Raw genomic sequence first — 20,203 nt, 5'->3', positions numbered from 1 at the left:
CTCTTGCACGGAGCCATTAAAAAAAGTGTTCAAAGTAGGTGTTCCTCTGGCCCCTAGGCAGCGTTTGTAATGACGCTCCTGATTCTTTATAGCATGCAATGGTTTGTATCAGCACTGACTCAATATTTGCTGCAAATATGTGAAAGTGTTACAAACGTTTCAGACCCGTTCCTTCACTTATACTCGTCCTGATTTGTTTACTTTTTGTTTTAATGAGTTGTGACAAGCATATTTATGGTCTGCAATCACTGCTTCGTATAACGGTGTTAAGTATAACTGCCCAGCCTATCTTGTACAATGTGACCCGAGGCAAATAATATAAGAAACATTTACCACCAAGAGCATGTCTGACTTGTCTGAGTGACTGTCGCCTCCACGAGAGGCGGAGAGGAAGCAGGCCAACCGGGGCGAGAACCGAGGGGGGAGCCCAGACAATCAGGTGCGTCGTTAAAAATGCTGCCTAGGCGCCAGAGGAACTCTGACTTTGAACAGACTATAGTACACTACTACTACTATGCCCTTTCCTCCCCTCTTCTCTTCCTATTCCTTCTCGTTTCATTCTTATTCTCTCTTCAATTTCTCTCCTCCTCCTCCTTCTCCTCCTCCTCCTTCCTCTCCTCCTCCTCCTCCTCCTTCTCCTCCTCCTCTTCTTCTTCATCCTTATCTTTCTCTTTTCCTTTCCCTTTTTCTCTTCATTCTCGACCCCTTTATCCTTTTCTCTATCTCCCTCTCCTCTTCCTCCTCCTCCTCCTCACGGTCTTCTTCTTCCCACAGAACCGCTGCGAGCACCCCGTCAACGAACTGGTGGAGATGATCAACAAGAGGGACTCCAAAATCCACCACCACGTTCGCCTCTCTCTCTTCGTCATGGCGGAGCTCATCGACACTTTACCCAACCCGCAGCAGTTCAACGCCGCCCCTTCCACGCTTCTAGGACCCACGGGCGGCTGGGGGCGGGCGTGGGCGGGCGTGGCTTTGGTGGTGGCTGGGCGACTTCTATGTGACCCCGGTGTTGGTTTAGCCTTGAGGATAGTCGAGGGTTTGACCGACTTCGTGTGGTACGGCTTAAGGAGACCAAGGGCTGCGCGACGCGGTGCCTCCTGCATAGCCTCGTCTTCCTGGCATTTGGAGTACCTCAGGATAGGTTTTTGAGGGTTTTTGATAGCGATACCGTCTACTGCTCCTTTCCTCATCTTCCTCTGCCGAAGAATTAGTACTGGAGAGGTGGAGTGAAGTTACGTGCGTGTGCGTGGGTGAGTGAGTGGTGTGTGGAGAGGATGCGGGGAGTGAGTGTCAAACTATCCCTGGCATCACAGAACAGTCCATGAAAGGCCTAGCAACTTCTATATACGAGAAGCTTTTCAAACAGGCGAACTGAGACGTTTAAGAATACGGGCTTACGAGTCGTTGCTTCCGGCGTCCAGCGATGTACAAACCTAATCCTACGCTTACGCTTTGTCTGTCGTATAGCCAACCAACATTTACTTTGGAAGTCGTCAGTTATTAAAGCGATGATTAAAAAAATACAATAAAAACAACAAAGAGTACATACATAACCATAATAAAGCTGTTTGATGTGTCACTAATCGCTTATTATGTCATTGCAGTCAGGTCAGTCTCATCGGTGACTTTCGTGGTTGTATTCTATTGTTTCTCTGATGCTATGGGCCAACGAATTTAGCTTTTTTCGTCTTGTTTTCCTTCTCGGGTGATGGTTGCCGGCCGCATATTCCCAATCTCTCTACGGGTATGTGTTCCCTGAGTCAAGACGCTGGGCTGTAGAAGCGAAACTAACCACGGGGTGTTCTGGATAATACTCTCATTGTGATTCCCACTCAAAACTGGAATACGTAACTTCTACTTAATCTAACGTAACCTCCCCTGTTCAAGGGTGGCTGTAGCTTCGAAACTAACCACGGGGTGTCCTGGAAAATACTCTGTCACAGGAGAACGCCAGTCTTCGTCGACAGACCGACTTGGTCGGCTCGACTGACGTAAGCCGATTGAGTCGGTCTGTCGGCACCTTCCCCCCCTTCTGACGGGCTCATTATAGCCCCCTTCAGACAACCACCTCTGTAGGGCTCTTTCATAGCCCAGCCAGCCATCGTGCTGGCGAAAATACAACAACAACAACTCTCATTGTGATTTCCACTCAAAATTACCTAAATTGACTCCAACTATACCTAACTTAACCTAACCTGACCTGTTCAAAAATGGGCGCCACATCCCCGTACATAGAAGGGAAATATACACGCTGCCTGGCCTCCATCGACCCGTTCTTTGGTTCTCTCGCGCAAATCATATCATTAAAATACATTACGGTCGTGAAGAATATATATATATATATATATATATATATATATATATATATATATATATATATATATATATATATATATATATATATATATATATATATATATATATATATATATATATATATATATATATATATATATATATATATATATATATATATATATATATATATATATATATATATATATATATATATATATATATATATATATATATATATATATATATATATATATATATATATATATATATATATATATATATATATATACTTAAGTTCAGAGATTATCATTGCTATTGTGTGTCATCACTTCAAACATCTACATTAGCCAGCAACAACATTCGGGTCAGGTGGATGTTTATTATGTGACAGCGAGCATTTATTGTTTGAAAGAAAATTTTTGGCTGTGAAACCCCCTCCTCCCCCTCCCTCCTGTGGACCACACCCCGCTGGCCACCCCGAACCCCCCACCCCCGAACTAGGTCCGTCACCCCCTGTAGTCTAGGGTTGCCGGCTGCCACTTTTCATTCCCGGGCCGAGCTGGGTTGACTTGGGAAGAAGAAATCTGTTTGGGAACTTCAAAAGGAGTCACTCAGTGAGGTTTCGTATTTTAATCTGAATCGGCTGCTCTGCTCGATTACTTTATCCTGCACAGCCTAAAAGTAAACAGTGTGTGCTAATTCTCAAGGAAGGTTATGTATTTCAAGTGCATGATGTCATAATATTAGATAACTAAATAAGTTCTCGTAAAAAATGATAATGAGAACTTGGGAATTGTGTAATGAGGTAGTTTTCATAACTGGCAACCCTGCAGCGGAGAAGGGGCGTGGGGTGGGCGTGCGGGCGTGGGGGACGGAGGCGTGTGGGCGTGCAGGCGTCGGGGCTCATGGCGTCGGGCTCCCCGCGGCCTGGCGTCCTCGACGGGAGAATGAACGCAACAGATCCTTCACACGCCCGAACAACTTTCCTCTGTGTATATACGTGTACATGTCATGTTATGTCCGTCAAAATAAGTATGTTTTACAAGAAAATGCATTCTCCTTTTGTTTTCCATCGGTATATTGTCAGTGGCAGGAGTGGTGTAGATTATGTAGACAAGGGCACTTTTTTTTCATTGCAACAAATAGCATTAGCCTCTCTTTTCCATCGGTACATCGTCAATGGCAGCAGCGATGTAGATCAGGTAAACAGACACTATTTTTTCTTTCCCATGAGAGATGAGAACTGCTCACTCTCTGCTTCGGATCGTGTTTGCTTCCAATTCTAAGGTGCTTCAAGTTTTGTGGAATTTGAACTAAGGGTTTATGTGCAGGGAAACTATAGTGCACATTCTAATTATCTGTATTTCTTTATGAAACGCATAATACAATATAAGGAAAAATGAAGTTAAATTGGCAGTCGTGCTGGGAAGACCGACGATCGTTTTCTCATTGCCAAGTTAACAGCTCAATGAGGCTGGGTTGGGGAAACTTAAGGGGCTATTACACTGGGCAAATTTTCCGTGGATCTTCAATCAAACCACCATCTCCGCTGGCATGGTTCTCATATTTCCGTGGTTTTCTGACGTGTCCACGATATTCCAAAGCTACAGTAGTTTTCAACGAAGGACGAAGGTATTGCTCACCATCATCAGCAGCAATAACAAGAAACAAATGAAAACCACGCCAGCGGAAATCGTGGTTTGACTGAAGATCCACGAAAATTTGCCCAGTGTAATAGCCATTTTAGGCATCAGAATGCTAAAAACACTGAGAAATCAAAATTCTTACCCACGAGAACCACAATGAAGTAAAAACGCAGGAACTTGAACGATGTAACAAGGGAGAAAGTGATTATTTGTCAACTATCTCACTCTGGGGTCGCTGTGGTCACCTGAAGCCTGCCTGTTGTACCCCCACCGTGATATCAAAATTCTTACCCACGAGAACCACAGTGAAGTAAAAACACAGCAACCTGGATGATCTAACAAGGTGGAAAGTCATAATTTTGTTAACTATCTCCCTCTGACGGCGCTGTGGTCAACTCAAGCCTACTAAGTTGCCAGAGGTTCCTTTCATACCCTGTTTTTGGTGCCAGTTGTTCAGCAGGTTAGGGAGAGGAGGATGTGTTTCAGCAGAGTGGATAGCTTACACAATAAATTCAGGAGTTTGTGAATGGGTGTTACCATGGCGTTACCCGCACCACTTATACCAATGTATGTTATCTGGAGGGCGTCTTTTACATATTTTTTGTGTGTGTGTGTGTGTGTGTGTGTGTGTGTGTGTGTGTGTGTGTGTGTGTGTGTGTGTGTGTGTGTGTGTGTGTGTGTGTGTGTGTGTATTTACCTATTTGCATTTACCTATTTGTAGTCTTCAGGGCCCGAGCTAACCTCTAATAGTCCCGTCTCCATATCTACATTCATCTAGCCAGTGTGCGTGTGTGTGTATGTGTGTGTGTGTGTGTGTGTGTGTGTGTGTGTGTGTGTGTGTGTGTGTGTGTGTAATTCAGTCATGTTGGATAATATGTGGAAGCCTATAGAACCGAAGCTTAATGTGCATCGTAACAAGTTGTGACAGCCAGGGTAAATGCATCTTGTGTAGTACTTGATTAAGCTAACTATCGCACAGCCTTGGGACGTGACGCTGGTGGTGACTCGTGAGTTGTACCTATCACTCACCAACAGGACTCACCCATAAGTTCCGCGGGTTTCCTAATCTAACTAACTTCCTAATGATCTAACTACCTCAGCATTAGTTAGTCATGTTGGCAAAGTTGACGTGTAATACCGATTTGTACCGTGATTGTTGAATAGTGTGTTTACGTTTTTACAGTTTAATGAGGCTGGGTTGGGGAAACTTAGGCATCAGAATGCTAAAAACACTGAGATATCAAATTTCTTACCCACGAGAACCACAATGAAATAAAAACGTAGGAACTTGAACGATCTAACAAGGAAGAAAGTGATTATTTGTCAACCATCTCTCTGGCGTCGCAGTGGTCACCTGAGGCCTGCCTGTTGTACCCCCACCGTGATATCAAAATTCTCACCCACGAGAACCACAGTAAAGTAAAAACACAGCAACTTGGATGATCGGCTCCCAGGCTGACGAGAGGGCCACGGAGGGCAGAAACCTGAAAAACTACGCGACGCCATTCTGAACGAGGTGACGGTAGTTGAGTGCGTGAAAGGCTGTCGGGTGTTCAGGTATTTATATCGCTTCCTTTATGTACTTCCGTTATAGCTTGGACAGGTTTGGGATAGGTATTTGGAGTTATTTTTATTGGGAAGGTAAGTTGTTGACTGTAGTGATGCCTCGGTGCCGTATGTATAGAGCCAGTAGGCCTATCCTCAAACGCTTTCGCCTCTCACATCAGTTATTTCCAAAGGCCGAAAAGGAGGTCAATCGAGGCCTAATCAAAAAAGTCATCACTACCACCAAGGTCATAAAACTAATGCCCCTGGAAATGCTCCCCACAACTTCTACAAACGCCTTGTCAAAGGTGTGTGCCTAGGTTTCGGAATATGGACAGTGCGTGGCCTTGAGGTATGGTTAAGTGCGTGGAAGGCTGTTGGGTATTCAGGTATTTGTATCACCTCCTTTTTTTTTTTTACGTGTACGCCTATAGCGCCGGTAGGCTCTCTTGAGGGGCCTGGAGGGTAGTTGGCACCAGCCCGTCATGGCGCAGGCAAGTGTTTATAGTGGCGCCATCTTCTCTTGGCTCATGCTGCCTTCCGGAACTCCTTCGTGATTCACTTGGACGGTTTCCTCTAGAATCCGGGTTGATGGGTGGTCTTCAGGACAGCATGTGGGTAGTTTTAAGCCAATCGACGGTGACTGAAAAATCCGAGGTGGTAGCGTGGGGATTCGAACCCGCGTCGTCCATCACGCGGTGAATGTGGGCCCAGCACGCTACCACTCAGCCACCGCCTATCCCCGCCGCCTACTTACCGTTCTGGGTTCGACGGGTTTGGGAGAGATGTTTGGAGGTAGGTTTGTATGGAAGCTGCTTTTGTGTGGAAGGTTGTCAAGTGTTCAAGTATTCGTTTCTTCTTCAGAGTCGGTATTTTGGCGGAAAGATTATTTTCGTTCTACATTTGGATTGTCTCCTCTGCCTTAAAATGAATAAATATAACGTTCTGCTTTCCGCCCGTCGTTTGGGACTTCGTAGTGCAGTGGTTAGCACACTCGGCTCACAACCGAGAGAGCCAGGTTCGATTCAGGAGGGGTGGAAAAATTTGGGCGGCTTTTCCGATACCTTACGCCCTGTCCACCCAGCAATGAATGGGTACCAGATATTAATCGGGGGTTGTGTCCCGTCTCCTGGGATCTGTTCCCTTCTCCTATAATTCCTTCCCCTTCTGTCTCTCTCCGGCATATGACCACAGATCTTGCACCGACTAAACGAAACTTTCCAACTTTTTTCACGCCTCGCATCTCGCCTTACTCAGGGAAGGGAGAGCACGGGGGTCTGTTTGGGTGTCTATCCACATTATCAGTCACTTACAACACGCGAAAGTAACGAGGAAACATTTAGAACAGAGAACAAACATCTGTATATAGTGTCGTCAGGCTGTGTCCCGCCATATGGTTCTACTGCTGTTCACTGCAAGTTGTTTTCGCTCTCACACACGCCTCAAGGATGTCAGTTCGCTTAAGGGGCTATTACACTTGGCAAATTTTCCGTGGATCTTCAGTCAAACCACGATTTCCGCTAGCGTGGTTCTCATTTGTTTCTTGTTATTGCTGCTGATGATGATGGTGAGTAATACCGTCGTCCTTTGGTGAAATCTACCGTAGCTTTGAAAGATCGTGGACACGTCAGAAAACCACGGAAATGAGAACCACGCCAGCGGAAATCGTGGTTTGACTGAAGATCCACGGAAAATTTGCCCAGTGTAATAGCCCTTAAGCGAACTGACATCCTTGAGGCGTGTGTGAGCGAAACAACTTGCAGTGAACAGCAGTAGAACCATATGACACTATATACAGATGTTTGCTCTCTGTTCTAAAGGTTTCTCTCGCCTCACAGAGATGAGAAAGCTGTCTATAAGCGTTATCAATCATAGGCTTGTGAAAGGAATGGAGAAACAGTTAAATCAAAGAGGAAATGCGTGTAGTATCGCCGCGCTGTCCGTCCTGCCCAAGGTCTCAATAAATTCATTTAGATCTTGGGCACACCCACGGTGCTTCATTCAACACAATACAGGGAGATGGGGGACGCGCAGTCTAGTATGTAAGTCTGTGATTAATAGCCATGATCGGTTATGTTACGAATTCTTTCAATTTCAATCTGAAGAACCACACAACACTGGTCATTCGCCAAGTGGTTGATTTCAGGCTTCTTGTACTTCACACAATTTATGCATTTCTTCTCAGCCATGGTGCACTTCTTTGATTTATGATCGCCAGCGCATTTATAACATTTTGGGGCTTCTACATTGTTCTTAGCAGTTCTTTTGGCCTCAAGACGGCCGTATCTCTGACAATGATAATATATAATTGCATGGTATCTATCTCTCACTGTGTATATTCCCCATTCTAATTTTAAATTGTCGTGATTCTTGTAAATCAGCTCTCTCTCACAGTTGGGTCGCACCTCAAAACATAGTGCATCGTGCCGCCAGCTGCAGAAATACTAAAAATCAGCTCAATTTTATTCTCAACGCCCTGATTTGTGCGTAAGAACTCATTGCGGTCTAAGATGGTCTCTTTTATTTTTTCCTTGGTCTCCTCTTTGTGCACATTGCATATCATGATCTTTGGTTTCATTTCTCCAACACTCTTTATACTAATTTGCTCAACAGACTCCAATTTTGAGCAGCCTCTCCCTTGTGTTCTAATTGTCAAAGTTCATGACAATATTACCTCCATTTGTGAATCTTGAATCAGTTATTTCAATGCCATTCAACGCCTGGGAGACTTCATCCTTCACATATGTTGCCTTCTTTTCCTGGGTAGAAGCTTTCACAGCTAGGAGATTCTTCTTTACTTTCCTGCCTCTCTTCGCCACCTCAGCCAAACTGGATTCAGCGTGCTCGCACGAATCGTGTCAACAACTGATCCCAGCTCCTCATGCACCTTCTCAGCCTTTGATTTAACCTCATCTTTAAACACAAATTAGTCATGTACCGGATATCCGCATCCGCGGAACATCTGCATAATTTATCAAATCCGCATCCGCAGTTCAGATGAATGAAACATCTGCATCCGCATCCACATCCGCAGTTCAGATGAATGAAACATCTGCATCCGCATCCACATCCGCAGTTCAGATGAATGAAACTTCTGCATCCGCATCCACATCCGCAGTTCAGATGAATGAAACATCTGCATCCGCATCCATATCCGCAGTTCAGATGAATGAAACATCTGCATCCGCATCCACATCCGCAGTTCAGATGAATGAAACATCTGCATCCGCATCCACATCCGCAGTTCAGACGAACGAAACATCTGCATCCGCATCCACATCCGCAGTTCAGATGAATGAAACATCTGCATCCGCATCCACATCCGCAGTTCAGATGAATGAAACATCTGCATCCGCATCCATATCCGCAGTTCAGATGAATGAAACATCTGCATCCGCATCCACATCCGCAGTTCAGATGAATGAAACATCTGCATCCGCATCCACATCCGCAGTTCAGATGAATGAAACATCTGCATCCGCATCCACATCCGCAGTTCAGATGAATGAAACATCTGCATCCGCATCCACATCCGCAGTTCAGATGAATGAAACATCTGCATCCGCATCCACATCCGCAGTTCAGATGAATGAAACACCTGCATCCGCATCCGCATTTGTGATAAAATAAATATCCGCATCCGCATCCGCACCCCACACAAACAGGATGTGGCGGATATATTTTATGCATTACAGATTCACAGACTCATAGTTCAGAGCACAGACTACAGAGTACAGAGCTTGCAAAGTTGAAGATAATTAATTAATGCATGTTTACTTAATTATCAACTGAAATTACACCTGTATTAATTTCCTTCCAAATTTACACAACCTAATGTGTCAAGAGTTTTGCGGAAGGGCAGAAGGAGGGAGATAATTTTACATAGTGACTATGAAGTATGGAGATAATTTTACATAGGGACCATGTAGTATGTGTGTATCATGTAAATTTGTAAAAGTATGCATGTATGTACTGTGTAATAGTCACAACAAGTCAAAAGTTTAATGAAACTGGCTAAACGGAGGTACAAGTAAACATTGCGGTAAATTGAGTCAGATCCTAAAAGTTTTTTTTAAATATTTAAACAACAAAAAAAGAGATTCGAAGTGGGATTGGGCCATTAACTGATAATTCGGGCAATATCGTGACAGATAGCCAACGCATAGCGAACACGTTGAATTCTTACTTCGCCCCGGTTTTTAATAGTAATTCTACCGATACTGCTGCTGTTCCTAAGCTGTCTTAACAAAATCCTGTTGCCTCCACCAAAACAACTAGGTCCTGTCCCTCCGATTTTCCTCTCCTCATGTTTGATTCATTTACTTTTTCCTGCAAAAATGATGGTCCCTCAAACTCCCCTTCACCAGCCCACCATCTCCGGCCTCACCTTGTCATCACACAGTTCTTTTACATCAATCTCTTCACAACATCCATTTGATCCAATAGTGTATAGCCCTGTTTATATTTTAATGTTAAACTTATTGTTGGGTGTCTGTTTCCAGTAATATCTATTTTTTTTTCCTGCATCTTGGTACGTCTTCCATCAAGCTGTTCCACTTCTTCACACTGTCAGTTAACCCTTCATCCTTTCTTTCATGACATTTAAGTAATCCTCCTCCTGTTCTAATGCTGTGGCACTGAAATTGATATCTGATCTTGCATACTTTACCTGTCACCAGTAGCAGAAATATAATCTTTTGGGAAGGTTCTCCTACCAGATATTTTTCTGCTCTCCCCCAACAATTGAACAGATAGATGGAAATGGACAGTGAATAAAATAGACAAACTGTATAGATATAAATTAAGTGAAGAAAGCTTGCGGGGAGCCTGGCCACAGTTAACCAAATGCATATATTTGTTTGTATATTGGCTGCTCACCATTTTACAGGGCAAGACACTGCTGGGAATCTTAGCAACCATCAAGACTCACCACCCACAAGCACCAGCATTATCTCCAATACCAAGATACATCCATGTGTGAAAGGTTGTCATCACAGGAGGAGGAATCATCAACAGAAGAGGTTCAGTAATCAAAAGTGTCTTGTAGTTTATTTATATTTAATAAGTAACATACAACAGTTCATACAAATAGCTAGGAATCATAGTAGACGAGAGTGGGACAGACAGAACGAAGCAGGACAATTTCAAGGGCAAACCAGTGGGTAGGAAGACCAGGGAGTGTGGTGAGGTGCAGAGCAAACGGATACGAGAGGGCGAGATTGACAAGGCAATACCAGGCCTCACAAATGGGTTAAAATGCATGACATGAACAGTTAAGGGCTTGAAAACCTTGAGGTAGTACAGGACAGGGTAGGCAGGCAGATTGTAGGTGCTAATAAAGAACAAAGTGGTAGAATCAGTTAGAAGAGGATTAATTTTCTCTCTCTCTCTCTCTCTCTCTCTCTCTCTCTCTCTCTCTCTCTCTCTCTCTCTCTCTCTCTCTCTCTCTCTCTCTCTCTCTCTCTCTCTCTCTCTCTCTCTCTCTCTCTCTCTCTCTCTCTCTCTCTCTCTCTCTCTCTCTCTCTCTCTCTCTCTCTCTCTCTCTCTCTCTCTCTCTCTCTCTCTCTCTCTCTCTCTCTCTCTCTCTCTCTCTCTCTCTCTCTCTCTCTCTCTCTCCACCCGCCCAGCATAGCACAGGACACCGGGCCTCAACAAGTGTATCATTATGCAGATTAAACCAAACGGACGCGAGCATGTGATAGGAAAGAACTTGAGACGGAGATTAAACAGCGGCCGGGCATCCGCTACAAGGCAGTGCCCTCTTAGTTTGAGGAGCCCCGGAGGATGATGGGCAAAGAGAACGTGGAATGAAGACGAGGTACGGAAACACGAACCGAGGAGGAGCAAAGCTTAATAATAATTATAGAATATATATAATAACAATAAAAATGATAATGATAATGTTAATTGAGTTAGGGATGTTTCATTAAGGTCTGAAAGGATTAATATGAGGCTGGCTTGATAAAAGGAAGTGAGGGAAGGAGAGGGAAGAAATGGAGAAGAGGAAGAAAACAGGAGGTCGATGAGAGGGTGAGTATAAGTGGAGGAAGGAAAGAACAGAGAAGAATACGAAGGAGTGAATAGAAGAAAGAAGGAGAAGAGAGGGGAAAAAGAAGAATAGGAAGTAGGAAAGAGACGAAAGAAGAAGAGCTTGGAGAAATAGAAAAGAATGAGAAAAGAGAAATAAAGGGGATAGAAGAAAAATTAGGAATGTAGTGTTGTAACCCGCAATCCCGGGTCACACAGGGGCGACGACACACTGTTTGTATTAGTGACACTTGACTTAAAATTCTAGTACTTTAGGAGTATTTAAAGGAGTTCGTAAATGGGGTGATGAAACGGTGTCGCCTTTCTTATATGTATTTTATTCTACCTTAATACTACTTAATATTACAGAGGGTAAAAATATTGTTTAAACCAGCGACTGGCTTACTAGACTCAATGAGTCTTCAGGTTTTCTTTCACTATTGGTTACTGACGTTAACACTGGTATAATATTGAGTAAAAACTCACACAATAAAGTATCATAGAAATATAATCCTAAGTAAAACTAAGATAATAGAACACAATAGATATTTTAGATACGCTTTCCTCTATGGTACCACATTACTCCATACTCACAGTAGCAACGATGAATGTTCTACCCATGTTGTCTAGGGAAGGACAACTGAGTGTCCAGCAACGAACAGAGTGCTGGTTGATCTGAGGTCAAGCCTGGAGAAATGCTTCTTATATAGGCAGACATCGCGAGGGTAATACGTCAGGCGTGTGAGTCATACATCAAACTCACACCGAGCTCATACAATAATCTACCTAACCGACATGCTTAATTCACGCGGTGACGCAGCTTTGTTTTCATAACATTTTGTTCCGCGGTTGATCGTGTTTTAGCCGCGGTTGATTGTGTTTGGCTTAGAGAGATAAGCGGGTGCGTTAATGGGCAATTACAATTGTGTATAGGTTGGTAAATGAACAGTGGGGACAATCATGTGTTGGAGTCCGTGTTGTGTTTTAGCGGTCGATACCGCTGTTGTCATCGGAAAATATTGCCGGTGAAGATGATGATGACACTGGAGCGAGTGGTGTCGCGGCTCGCGGGGCACCACAGTAGGAAGGAATGTAGGAGGAAGAAAGAAGGAATTATAAAGCAAGTGGATGCTGCTGAGGCAAAGGGTAAGGTGAGTAGGGAAGGAAGGTGAAAGGTTAGTGTGCGAAGGAACAAAGAAGGGAAGTTCAAAGGAAATAAGGTAGGAATTATGTTGGATACGACTGAGGCACGATAGAGGAGGAAGAAGGAGGAAGGAGAGAGAGAGAATGCAGATGGATGTGAAGAAGTAGTTGGATGAGGAGGAAGAGGGAAAAACAAAGTGAAGAGGGCAAAGCAGGGAGGAAGAAAAGACGGGAGAAAAGTGGGAGATAATTTTTGTCTTTTTTCATTATTTCGTCTTTTCACTTCATTTCCTTCACCTTTTACTTCTTTGATTCACGGCCGAGAAACATCTGGCGGAGAAAGACGATTAATATTTTCGTGAGTAATACGAAGAAAGGAACATTACGAAAAGCTTCACGTTTGTTTTCCATTCATGATTCTTGGTCAGTATTTTGTGGGAAAACCGGAAGTTATTATAGAAACCATTACTACTTCATTATTACGATGGAAACTGTGTGTGTTTGATGGACACACACACACACACACACACACACACACACACACTTTTATATTCATCTGGGTTATGACCGATTACACACACACACACACACACACACACACACACACACACACACACACACACACACACTTTTATATTCATCTGGGTTATGACCGATTACACACACACACACACACACACACACACACACACACACACACACACACAATTTTATATTCATCTGGGTTATGACCGATTACACACACACACACACACACACACACACACACACACACACACACACACACACACACACACACACACACACACACACACCCACACACACACACAATTTATATTCATCTGGGTTATGACCGATTACACACACACACACACACACACACACACACACACACACACACACACACACACACACACACACACACACACACACACAATTATATATACATCTGGGTTATGACCGATTACACACACACACACACACACACACACACACACACACACACACACACACACACACACACACACACACACACACACACACACACACACACACACACACACACACACATTTTTAATAATCTGTGTTATGACAGATAACACACACACACACACACACACACACACACACACACACACACACACACACACACACACACACACACACAAGATTAAATACATCTGGGATATAACCGAAAACACACACACACACACACACACACACACACACACACACACACACACACATACACACACACACACACACACACACACACACACACACACACACACACACACACACACACACACACACACACACACACACACACACACACACACACACACACACACACACACACACACACACACACACACGTTAGCTCATCACAGTCATGTCGTCAAACTCTGATATGAAAAAGAAAATGTATCTCTCCTTAAACGTCCAAATTTTAACCATCCAATACATTGTTTTGATCCACGCATCCACCTGTGTACACCTGCCTGGCCATCCACTCAGCCATATACACCTGTCTATCAGTGAACCAATCCACCATCACAACCAATCCACCATCACAACCAATCAACCATCAAAACCCAATCCACCATTACCACCAATCCACCGTCACGGGTCACTGCTGGGCGTACATCATGATTGAAGGAGACAGGTTTGTTGCGGCAGTAATAAACATGAAGCTCAGGTGAGTCGTGTTACCTGTCCACCAGCTCGGTATTTTTTTTTTTTTACGTGCTAGCCTATATAGCGCCGGTAGGCTTTCTTGAGGGGCCTGGTGGTCGGCCCCAGCCAGGTGTGGCACAGGCAAGTATTTATAGTGTCGCCATTTTTTCTTGGCTCATGCTGCCCCCCGAAGCTCGTTCTTGATTCTCTTGGACGGTTTCCTCTAGAGTCCGAGTTGACGGGTGGTCTTCAGGACAGCATGTGGGTAGTCTTCGGCCACTCGGCGATGATTGAATAATCCCAGGTGGTAGCGGCGGATTCGAACCCGCGTCGTCCATAACGCGGTGAATGTGGGCCCAGCACGCTACCACTCAGCCACCGCAGGTGAGCGCCGGACAGGTTAAGGATAGGGGCGGGTCAGGTATCGCTGATTGCTGGGCTGTCTGTCTGTCTGTTTGTCTTGCTGTCATATCAGGCTGCTTTTTTATTTCGGTTAGTTTGTCTGTCTGCGTCTGTGTTTCTCTGTTTTGTGTCTGCTTTTCTTTTGCTCGATATATCTGTCTGTCTGCCTGTCTATCTATCGGTGGATCAGCTTGTCTGTGTCTGTCTGTCTCTCTATCGTCGTACTGTTCTTCATCTTCATTAATTTTCTCTTTCCTCACAGTTGTTTATTATTTTTCTTAATTTCATCGAGTTTTATTTATTTTACATATTTTTTTTTCTTTCTGTCCTTTTTTGTCCGTTCGATCCGTAATCCTAACTCTCAAATAACCCTGTCCGTTTGTGTGTGTGTGTGTGTGTGTGTGTGTGTGTGTGTGTGTGTGTGTGTGTGTGTGTGTGTGTGTGTGTGTGTGTGTGTGTGTGTGTGTGTGTGTGTGTGTGTGTGTGTGTGTGTGTGTGTGTGTGTGTGTGTGTGTGTGTGTGTGTGTGTGTGTGTTTCTGTGTGTGTGTGTGTGTGTAAGGAGACAGTTCAAGGGCGTCAAGAAAAATATGAAAAAAAGCCCGCTACTTACTGCTCCTGAATAGAGGTCAAAGGAGTGTCCAAAAAGATAGGTCAGTTTCGGGAGGAGAGGTGTCTTGATACCCTCCTCTTGAAAGAGTTCAAGTCGTAGGCAGGAGGAAATACAGATGAAGGGAGATTGTTCCAGAGTTTACCAGCGTGAAGGATGAAAGAGTGAAGGTGCTGATTGAGTCTTCCATAAGGGGTTTGGACAGGATAAGGATGAGCATGAGTAGAAAGTCGTGTGCTGCGGGGCCGCGGGAGGGAGGGAGGAATGCAGTTAACAAGTTCAGAAGAGCAGTCAGCACGAAAATATCGATAGAAAATAGAAAGAGAGGGAACATGGCTGCGAAATTTGAGAGGTAGAAGACTATCAGTATGAGGAGGAGAGCAGATGAGACGGAGAGCCTTTGACGCCACTCTGTCAATGAGAGCTGTGTGAGTGGACCCCCCAACCCATAAGAAGCATACTCCATACGAGGGCGGACAAAGCCCCTTTAAATGGATAGCAACTGTGTGGGGGAGAAGAACTGGTGGAGACGGTACATAACGCCCAGCCTCGAGGAAGCTGATTTAGTAAGAGATGAGATATGAAGTTTTCAGTTGAGCTTTTGAGTTAAGGATAGACCGAGGATGTTTAGTGTTGAAAAAGGAGATAGCTGAGGTTTGTCGAAAAATAGGGGAGAGTTGTTTGGAAGATTGTGTCGAGCGGATAGGTGGAGAAACTGTGTTTTTGAGGCGATGAAGGACACCAAGATCCTCTTGCCCCAATCGGAAATAATAGTAAGGTCTGAGGCTAAGCGTTCTGTTTCCTCCAGCCTTGAATCGTTAAGTTCCTGTAGGGTGGGTCTTCTTTTAAAAGAAGTTGAGTAATGCAGAGTGGAGTCATCAGCGTAAGAATAGATAGGACAGTTCGTTTTGGAAAGAAGATCATTAATGAACAACAGAAAGAGAGTGGGAGATAAAACAGAACCCTGTGAAACATCACTATTGGTAGGCTTAGGGGAAGAACAGTGACCGTCTATCATAGCAAAGATAGATCGGCCGGAAAGGAAACTGGAGATAAAAGTACAGAGAGAGGGACAGAATCCGTAGGAACGTAGTTTGGAAAGCAAAGATTTGTGCCAGACCCTATCAAAAGCTTTTGATATGTCCAGCGCAATAGCAAAGTTTCACCGAAACGGCTAAGAGAGGATGACCAAGAGTCAGCTAAGAAGGCTAGGAGATCACCAGTAGAACGCCCCTTGCGGAACCCATACTGGCGATCAGATAGAAGGTAAAATGTGTGTGTGATAATATTATAATGATATTTTCGTTCTATCTGTACCTCTCTCTCTCTCTCTCTCTCTCTCTCTCTCTCTCTCTCTCTCTCTCTCTCTCTCTCTCTCTCTCTCTCTCTCTCTCTCTCTCTCTCTCTCTCTCTCTCTCTCTCTCTCTCTCTCTCTCTCTCTCTCTCTCTCTCTCTCTCTCTCTCTCTCTCTCTCTCTCTCTCTCTCTCTCTCTCTCTCCTCTCTCTTCTCCAATCAGCTCACCTCCACTCTTCCCCACGTTCTCTCCCAAAGTGTACCTCCACTCTTCCCCACGTTCTCTCCCCAAAGTTTCCCTCCACTCTTCCCTCACGTTCTCTCCCAAAGTTTCCCCTCCTCTCTTCCATCACGTTCTCTCCCCAAAGTTTACCCTACACTATTCCCTCTCGTTATCTCCCCAAAGTTTCCCCTCCCTCTTCCCTCACGTTCTCTCCCCAAAGTTTACCCTCCACTCTTCCCTCACGTTCTCTCCCCAAAGTTTCCCCTCCACTCTTCCCTCACGTTCTCTCCCCAAAGTATCCCCTCCACTCTTCCCTCACGTTCTCTCCCCAAAGTTTCCCCTCCACTTCCTCACGTTCTCTCCCCAAAGTTTCCCTCCACTCTTCCCTCACGTTCTCTCCCCAAAGTTTCCCCCCCCTCTTCCCTCACGTTCTCTCCCCAAATTTTCCCCTCCACTCTTCCCTCACGTTCTCTCCCCAAAGTTTCCCCTCCACTCTTCCTCAAGTTCTCTCCCAAAGTTTCCCCTCCATCTTCCCTCACGTTCTCTCCACAAAGTTTCCCCTCCACTCTTCCCTCGTTCTCTCCCCAAAGTTTCCCTCCTTCTTCCCTCGTTCTCTCCCCAAAGTTTCCCACTCTTCCCTCACGTTCTCTCCCCAAAGCTTCCCCTCCTCTTCCTAACGTTCTCTCCCCAAAGTTTCCCCTCTACTCTTCCCTCACGTTCTCTCCCCAAAGTTTCCCCTCCACTCTTCCCTCACGTTCTCTCCCCAAAGTTTCCCCTCCGCTCTTCCCTCACGTTCTATCCCCAAAGTTTCCCCTCCCCTCTTCCCTCACGTTCTCTCCCCAAGGTTTCCCCTCCACTCTTCCCTTACGTTCTCTCCCCCAAGTTACCCCTCCCCTCTTCCCTCACGTTCTCTCCCAAAAGTTCCCCCTCCCCTCTTGCCTCACGTGCTCGCCCTCAAGTTTCCCCTCCTCTTCCCCACGTTTTCTCCCAAAGGTGCCCCTCCACTCTTCCCTCACGTTCTCTCCCCAAAGTTTCCGCTCCCCTCTTCCCTCACGTTCTCTCCCCAAAGTTTCCCCTCCCCTCTTCCCTCACGTTCTCTCCCCACAGTTTCCCCTCCACTCCTCCCTCACGTTCTCTCCCCAAAGTTTCCCTCCACTCTTCCCCACGTTCTCTCCACAATGTTTCCCGTCCCCTCTTCCCGCCCACAAACCTACGCACAACCAACCTCACCACCTCACAGATGTTACCCAACCCTTTCTTCTACCCCAATCCCTATCCCCCTCTCTACCTCCTCCCCCTCCACTCTTCCCCCCACCACACCCCTGCCTCCTACACCAAACAACCTCTTTCCCCCTTCCCCCTGTACCCTCCCTCCTTCCTCAAACCCTCACACCGCTGCCTCCCATACCAAACGAACCCCCTCCCCCCCTCTCCCTCCGTAGGTGCCGCCCACAGAACCCTGGAGGCGGATCAACTGTGTCCCATCTGTCCTTACTTCCTGCCCACGTCCGTCGAGGTCACCACACCTGTGGGCATCCCGGCCAACCTCACCTGCGGCGTCATGCAGCTCGGGGACAAGAAGGTGAGAGGGAGGAGAGGAAGGGAGGTCAGACTTAACCTCGTCCTTAAGGACTTGGGTGAGGAAGGAGATGAGGAGGGAAAGAGGAGATGAATGTGAGAAGTGAGGAGAGAAAAGGAGGTCTGAGTTCACCTATTCCTTTCTGTTCGTTGGTGAAAGAGAGGAAAAGGAGATGAGGATAAAGGTGGTGAGGGATGAGGAGAAAGGTGGTGAGGAGATGAGGAGGTGAAGAGGAGATGAAGGTTAAACGTGAGGAGACAAAAGGAGCTCTAAGTTCATCTATACGTATTCCTGTCCTTTGGGGAAATAGGAGACAGCGGTGGTGAGGAGCAAGAATAAGCAAGACGAGAGGAGACAAAAGGAGCTCTAAGTTCATCTATACGTATTCCTGTCCTTGGGTGAAAGAGGAGACAGCGGAGGTGAGGAGCAGAATAAGCATGAAGAGAGGAGACAAAAGGAGCTCTAAGTTCATCTATACGTATTCCTGTCCTTGGGTGAAAGAGGAGAAAGCGGAGGTGAGGAGCAGAATAAGCAAGAGGAGAGGAGACAAAGGAGCTCTGGGTTCATCTATTCCTTCCTCTTCCTGGTTTTTCCTGTGTGAGGGTTGGAAAGAGAAGGTAAGGGGCAGGTAAAGAGGCTAGGTGGAAATAGAAGATACACGGTGAGCAGAGATGAGGGGGAAGAAAGTGATAAGAGGTAAGGGAAAAGGAGCTCAGAATTCGTCCATTCCTTCCTTGTTAATGGTTTTCATGGGCGAGGGTTACGAGATGAGGGAAAGGTGAGGAGATAAGGTGAGAAGAGAAGAGGTAAGAAGGTGGAAAGAGTAGAGGAAATGAGTGATTAAAGGAGTTCGGAGCTAACCTAGTCCTTCTGTTCCTGGTTATACTGTGTGAGAGTTGGAAAAAGGAGATGAAGGACAGGTGAGGAGATAAGGTGAGAAGAGAAGAGGTAAGAAGGTGAAAAGAGTAGAGGAAATGGGTGATTAAAGGAGCTCAGAGTTAACCTAGTCCTCCTGTTCCTGGTTATACTGTGTGAGACCTGGAAAAAGGATATGAAGGACAGGTAAGAAGAGAAGGTGAGAAGAGGAAAGTGAGAAGAGAGGAAAGAAAGTGAGAAGACAGGGGAGAAAGGGAGGTCTGAGGTCACCTATTCCTGCCTCTTCCTGCTCTTCTTGGATGAAGGTTAGAAGGAGGAGATGAGGGGAAGAAGGTGTGGTAAAGGTGAGGAGATGAAAAGGAGACAAGAAGGTGTGGTAGAGGTGAGGAGATGAAAAGGAGACAAGAAGGTGTGGTAGAGGTGAGGAGATGAAAAGGTGACAAGAAGGTGTGGTAGAGGTGAGGAGATGAAAAGGTGACAAGAAGGTGTGGTAGAGGTGAGGAGATGAAAAGAAGAAAAGAAGGTGTGGTAGAGGAGATGAAAAGGAGACAAGAAGGTGTGGTAGAGGTGAGGAGATGAAAAGGTGACAAGAAGGTGTGGTAGAGGAGATGAAAAGGAGACAAGAAGGTGTGGTAGAGGTGAGGAGATGAAAAGGAGACAAGAAGGTGTGGTAGAGGAGATGAAAAGGAGACAAGAAGGTGTGGTAGAGGTGAGGAGATGAAAAGGAGACAAGAAGGTGTGGTAGAGGTGAGGAGATGAAAAGGAGACAAGAAGGTGTGGTAGAGGTGAGGAGATGAAAAGGAGACAAGAAGGTGAGGTAGAGGTGAGGAGATGAAAAGGAGACAAGAAGGTGTGGTAGAGGTGAGGAGATGAAAAGAAGAA

At 45.4% G+C, this 20,203-nt stretch overlaps 1 long non-coding RNA gene across 3 annotated transcripts in view; it reads left to right on the top strand.

Annotated features, from left to right (window-relative positions):
• Positions 1–18,618, top strand: part of LOC126993967 (uncharacterized) — a 58,252-nt gene extending 39,634 nt beyond the window's left edge. For 2 of the 3 annotated variants that reach the window (XR_007748605.1, XR_007748606.1), the window contains exons 2-3: positions 10,381–10,513; positions 18,309–18,618. This is a non-coding gene — a long non-coding RNA (uncharacterized LOC126993967). Of the gene's footprint in view, positions 1–5,376; positions 5,505–10,380; positions 10,514–18,308 lie in introns of those variants that run through there. The other variant, XR_007748608.1, reaches the window with a different exon arrangement.
• The last annotated feature ends 1,585 nt before the right edge of the window (positions 18,619–20,203 follow it).

Source organism: Eriocheir sinensis, unplaced genomic scaffold, assembly GCF_024679095.1.
Source record: "Eriocheir sinensis breed Jianghai 21 unplaced genomic scaffold, ASM2467909v1 Scaffold70, whole genome shotgun sequence".
NCBI classification, from domain to species: domain Eukaryota; kingdom Metazoa; phylum Arthropoda; class Malacostraca; order Decapoda; family Varunidae; genus Eriocheir; species Eriocheir sinensis.
This window is presented reverse-complemented; position numbering and strand designations above follow the sequence as displayed.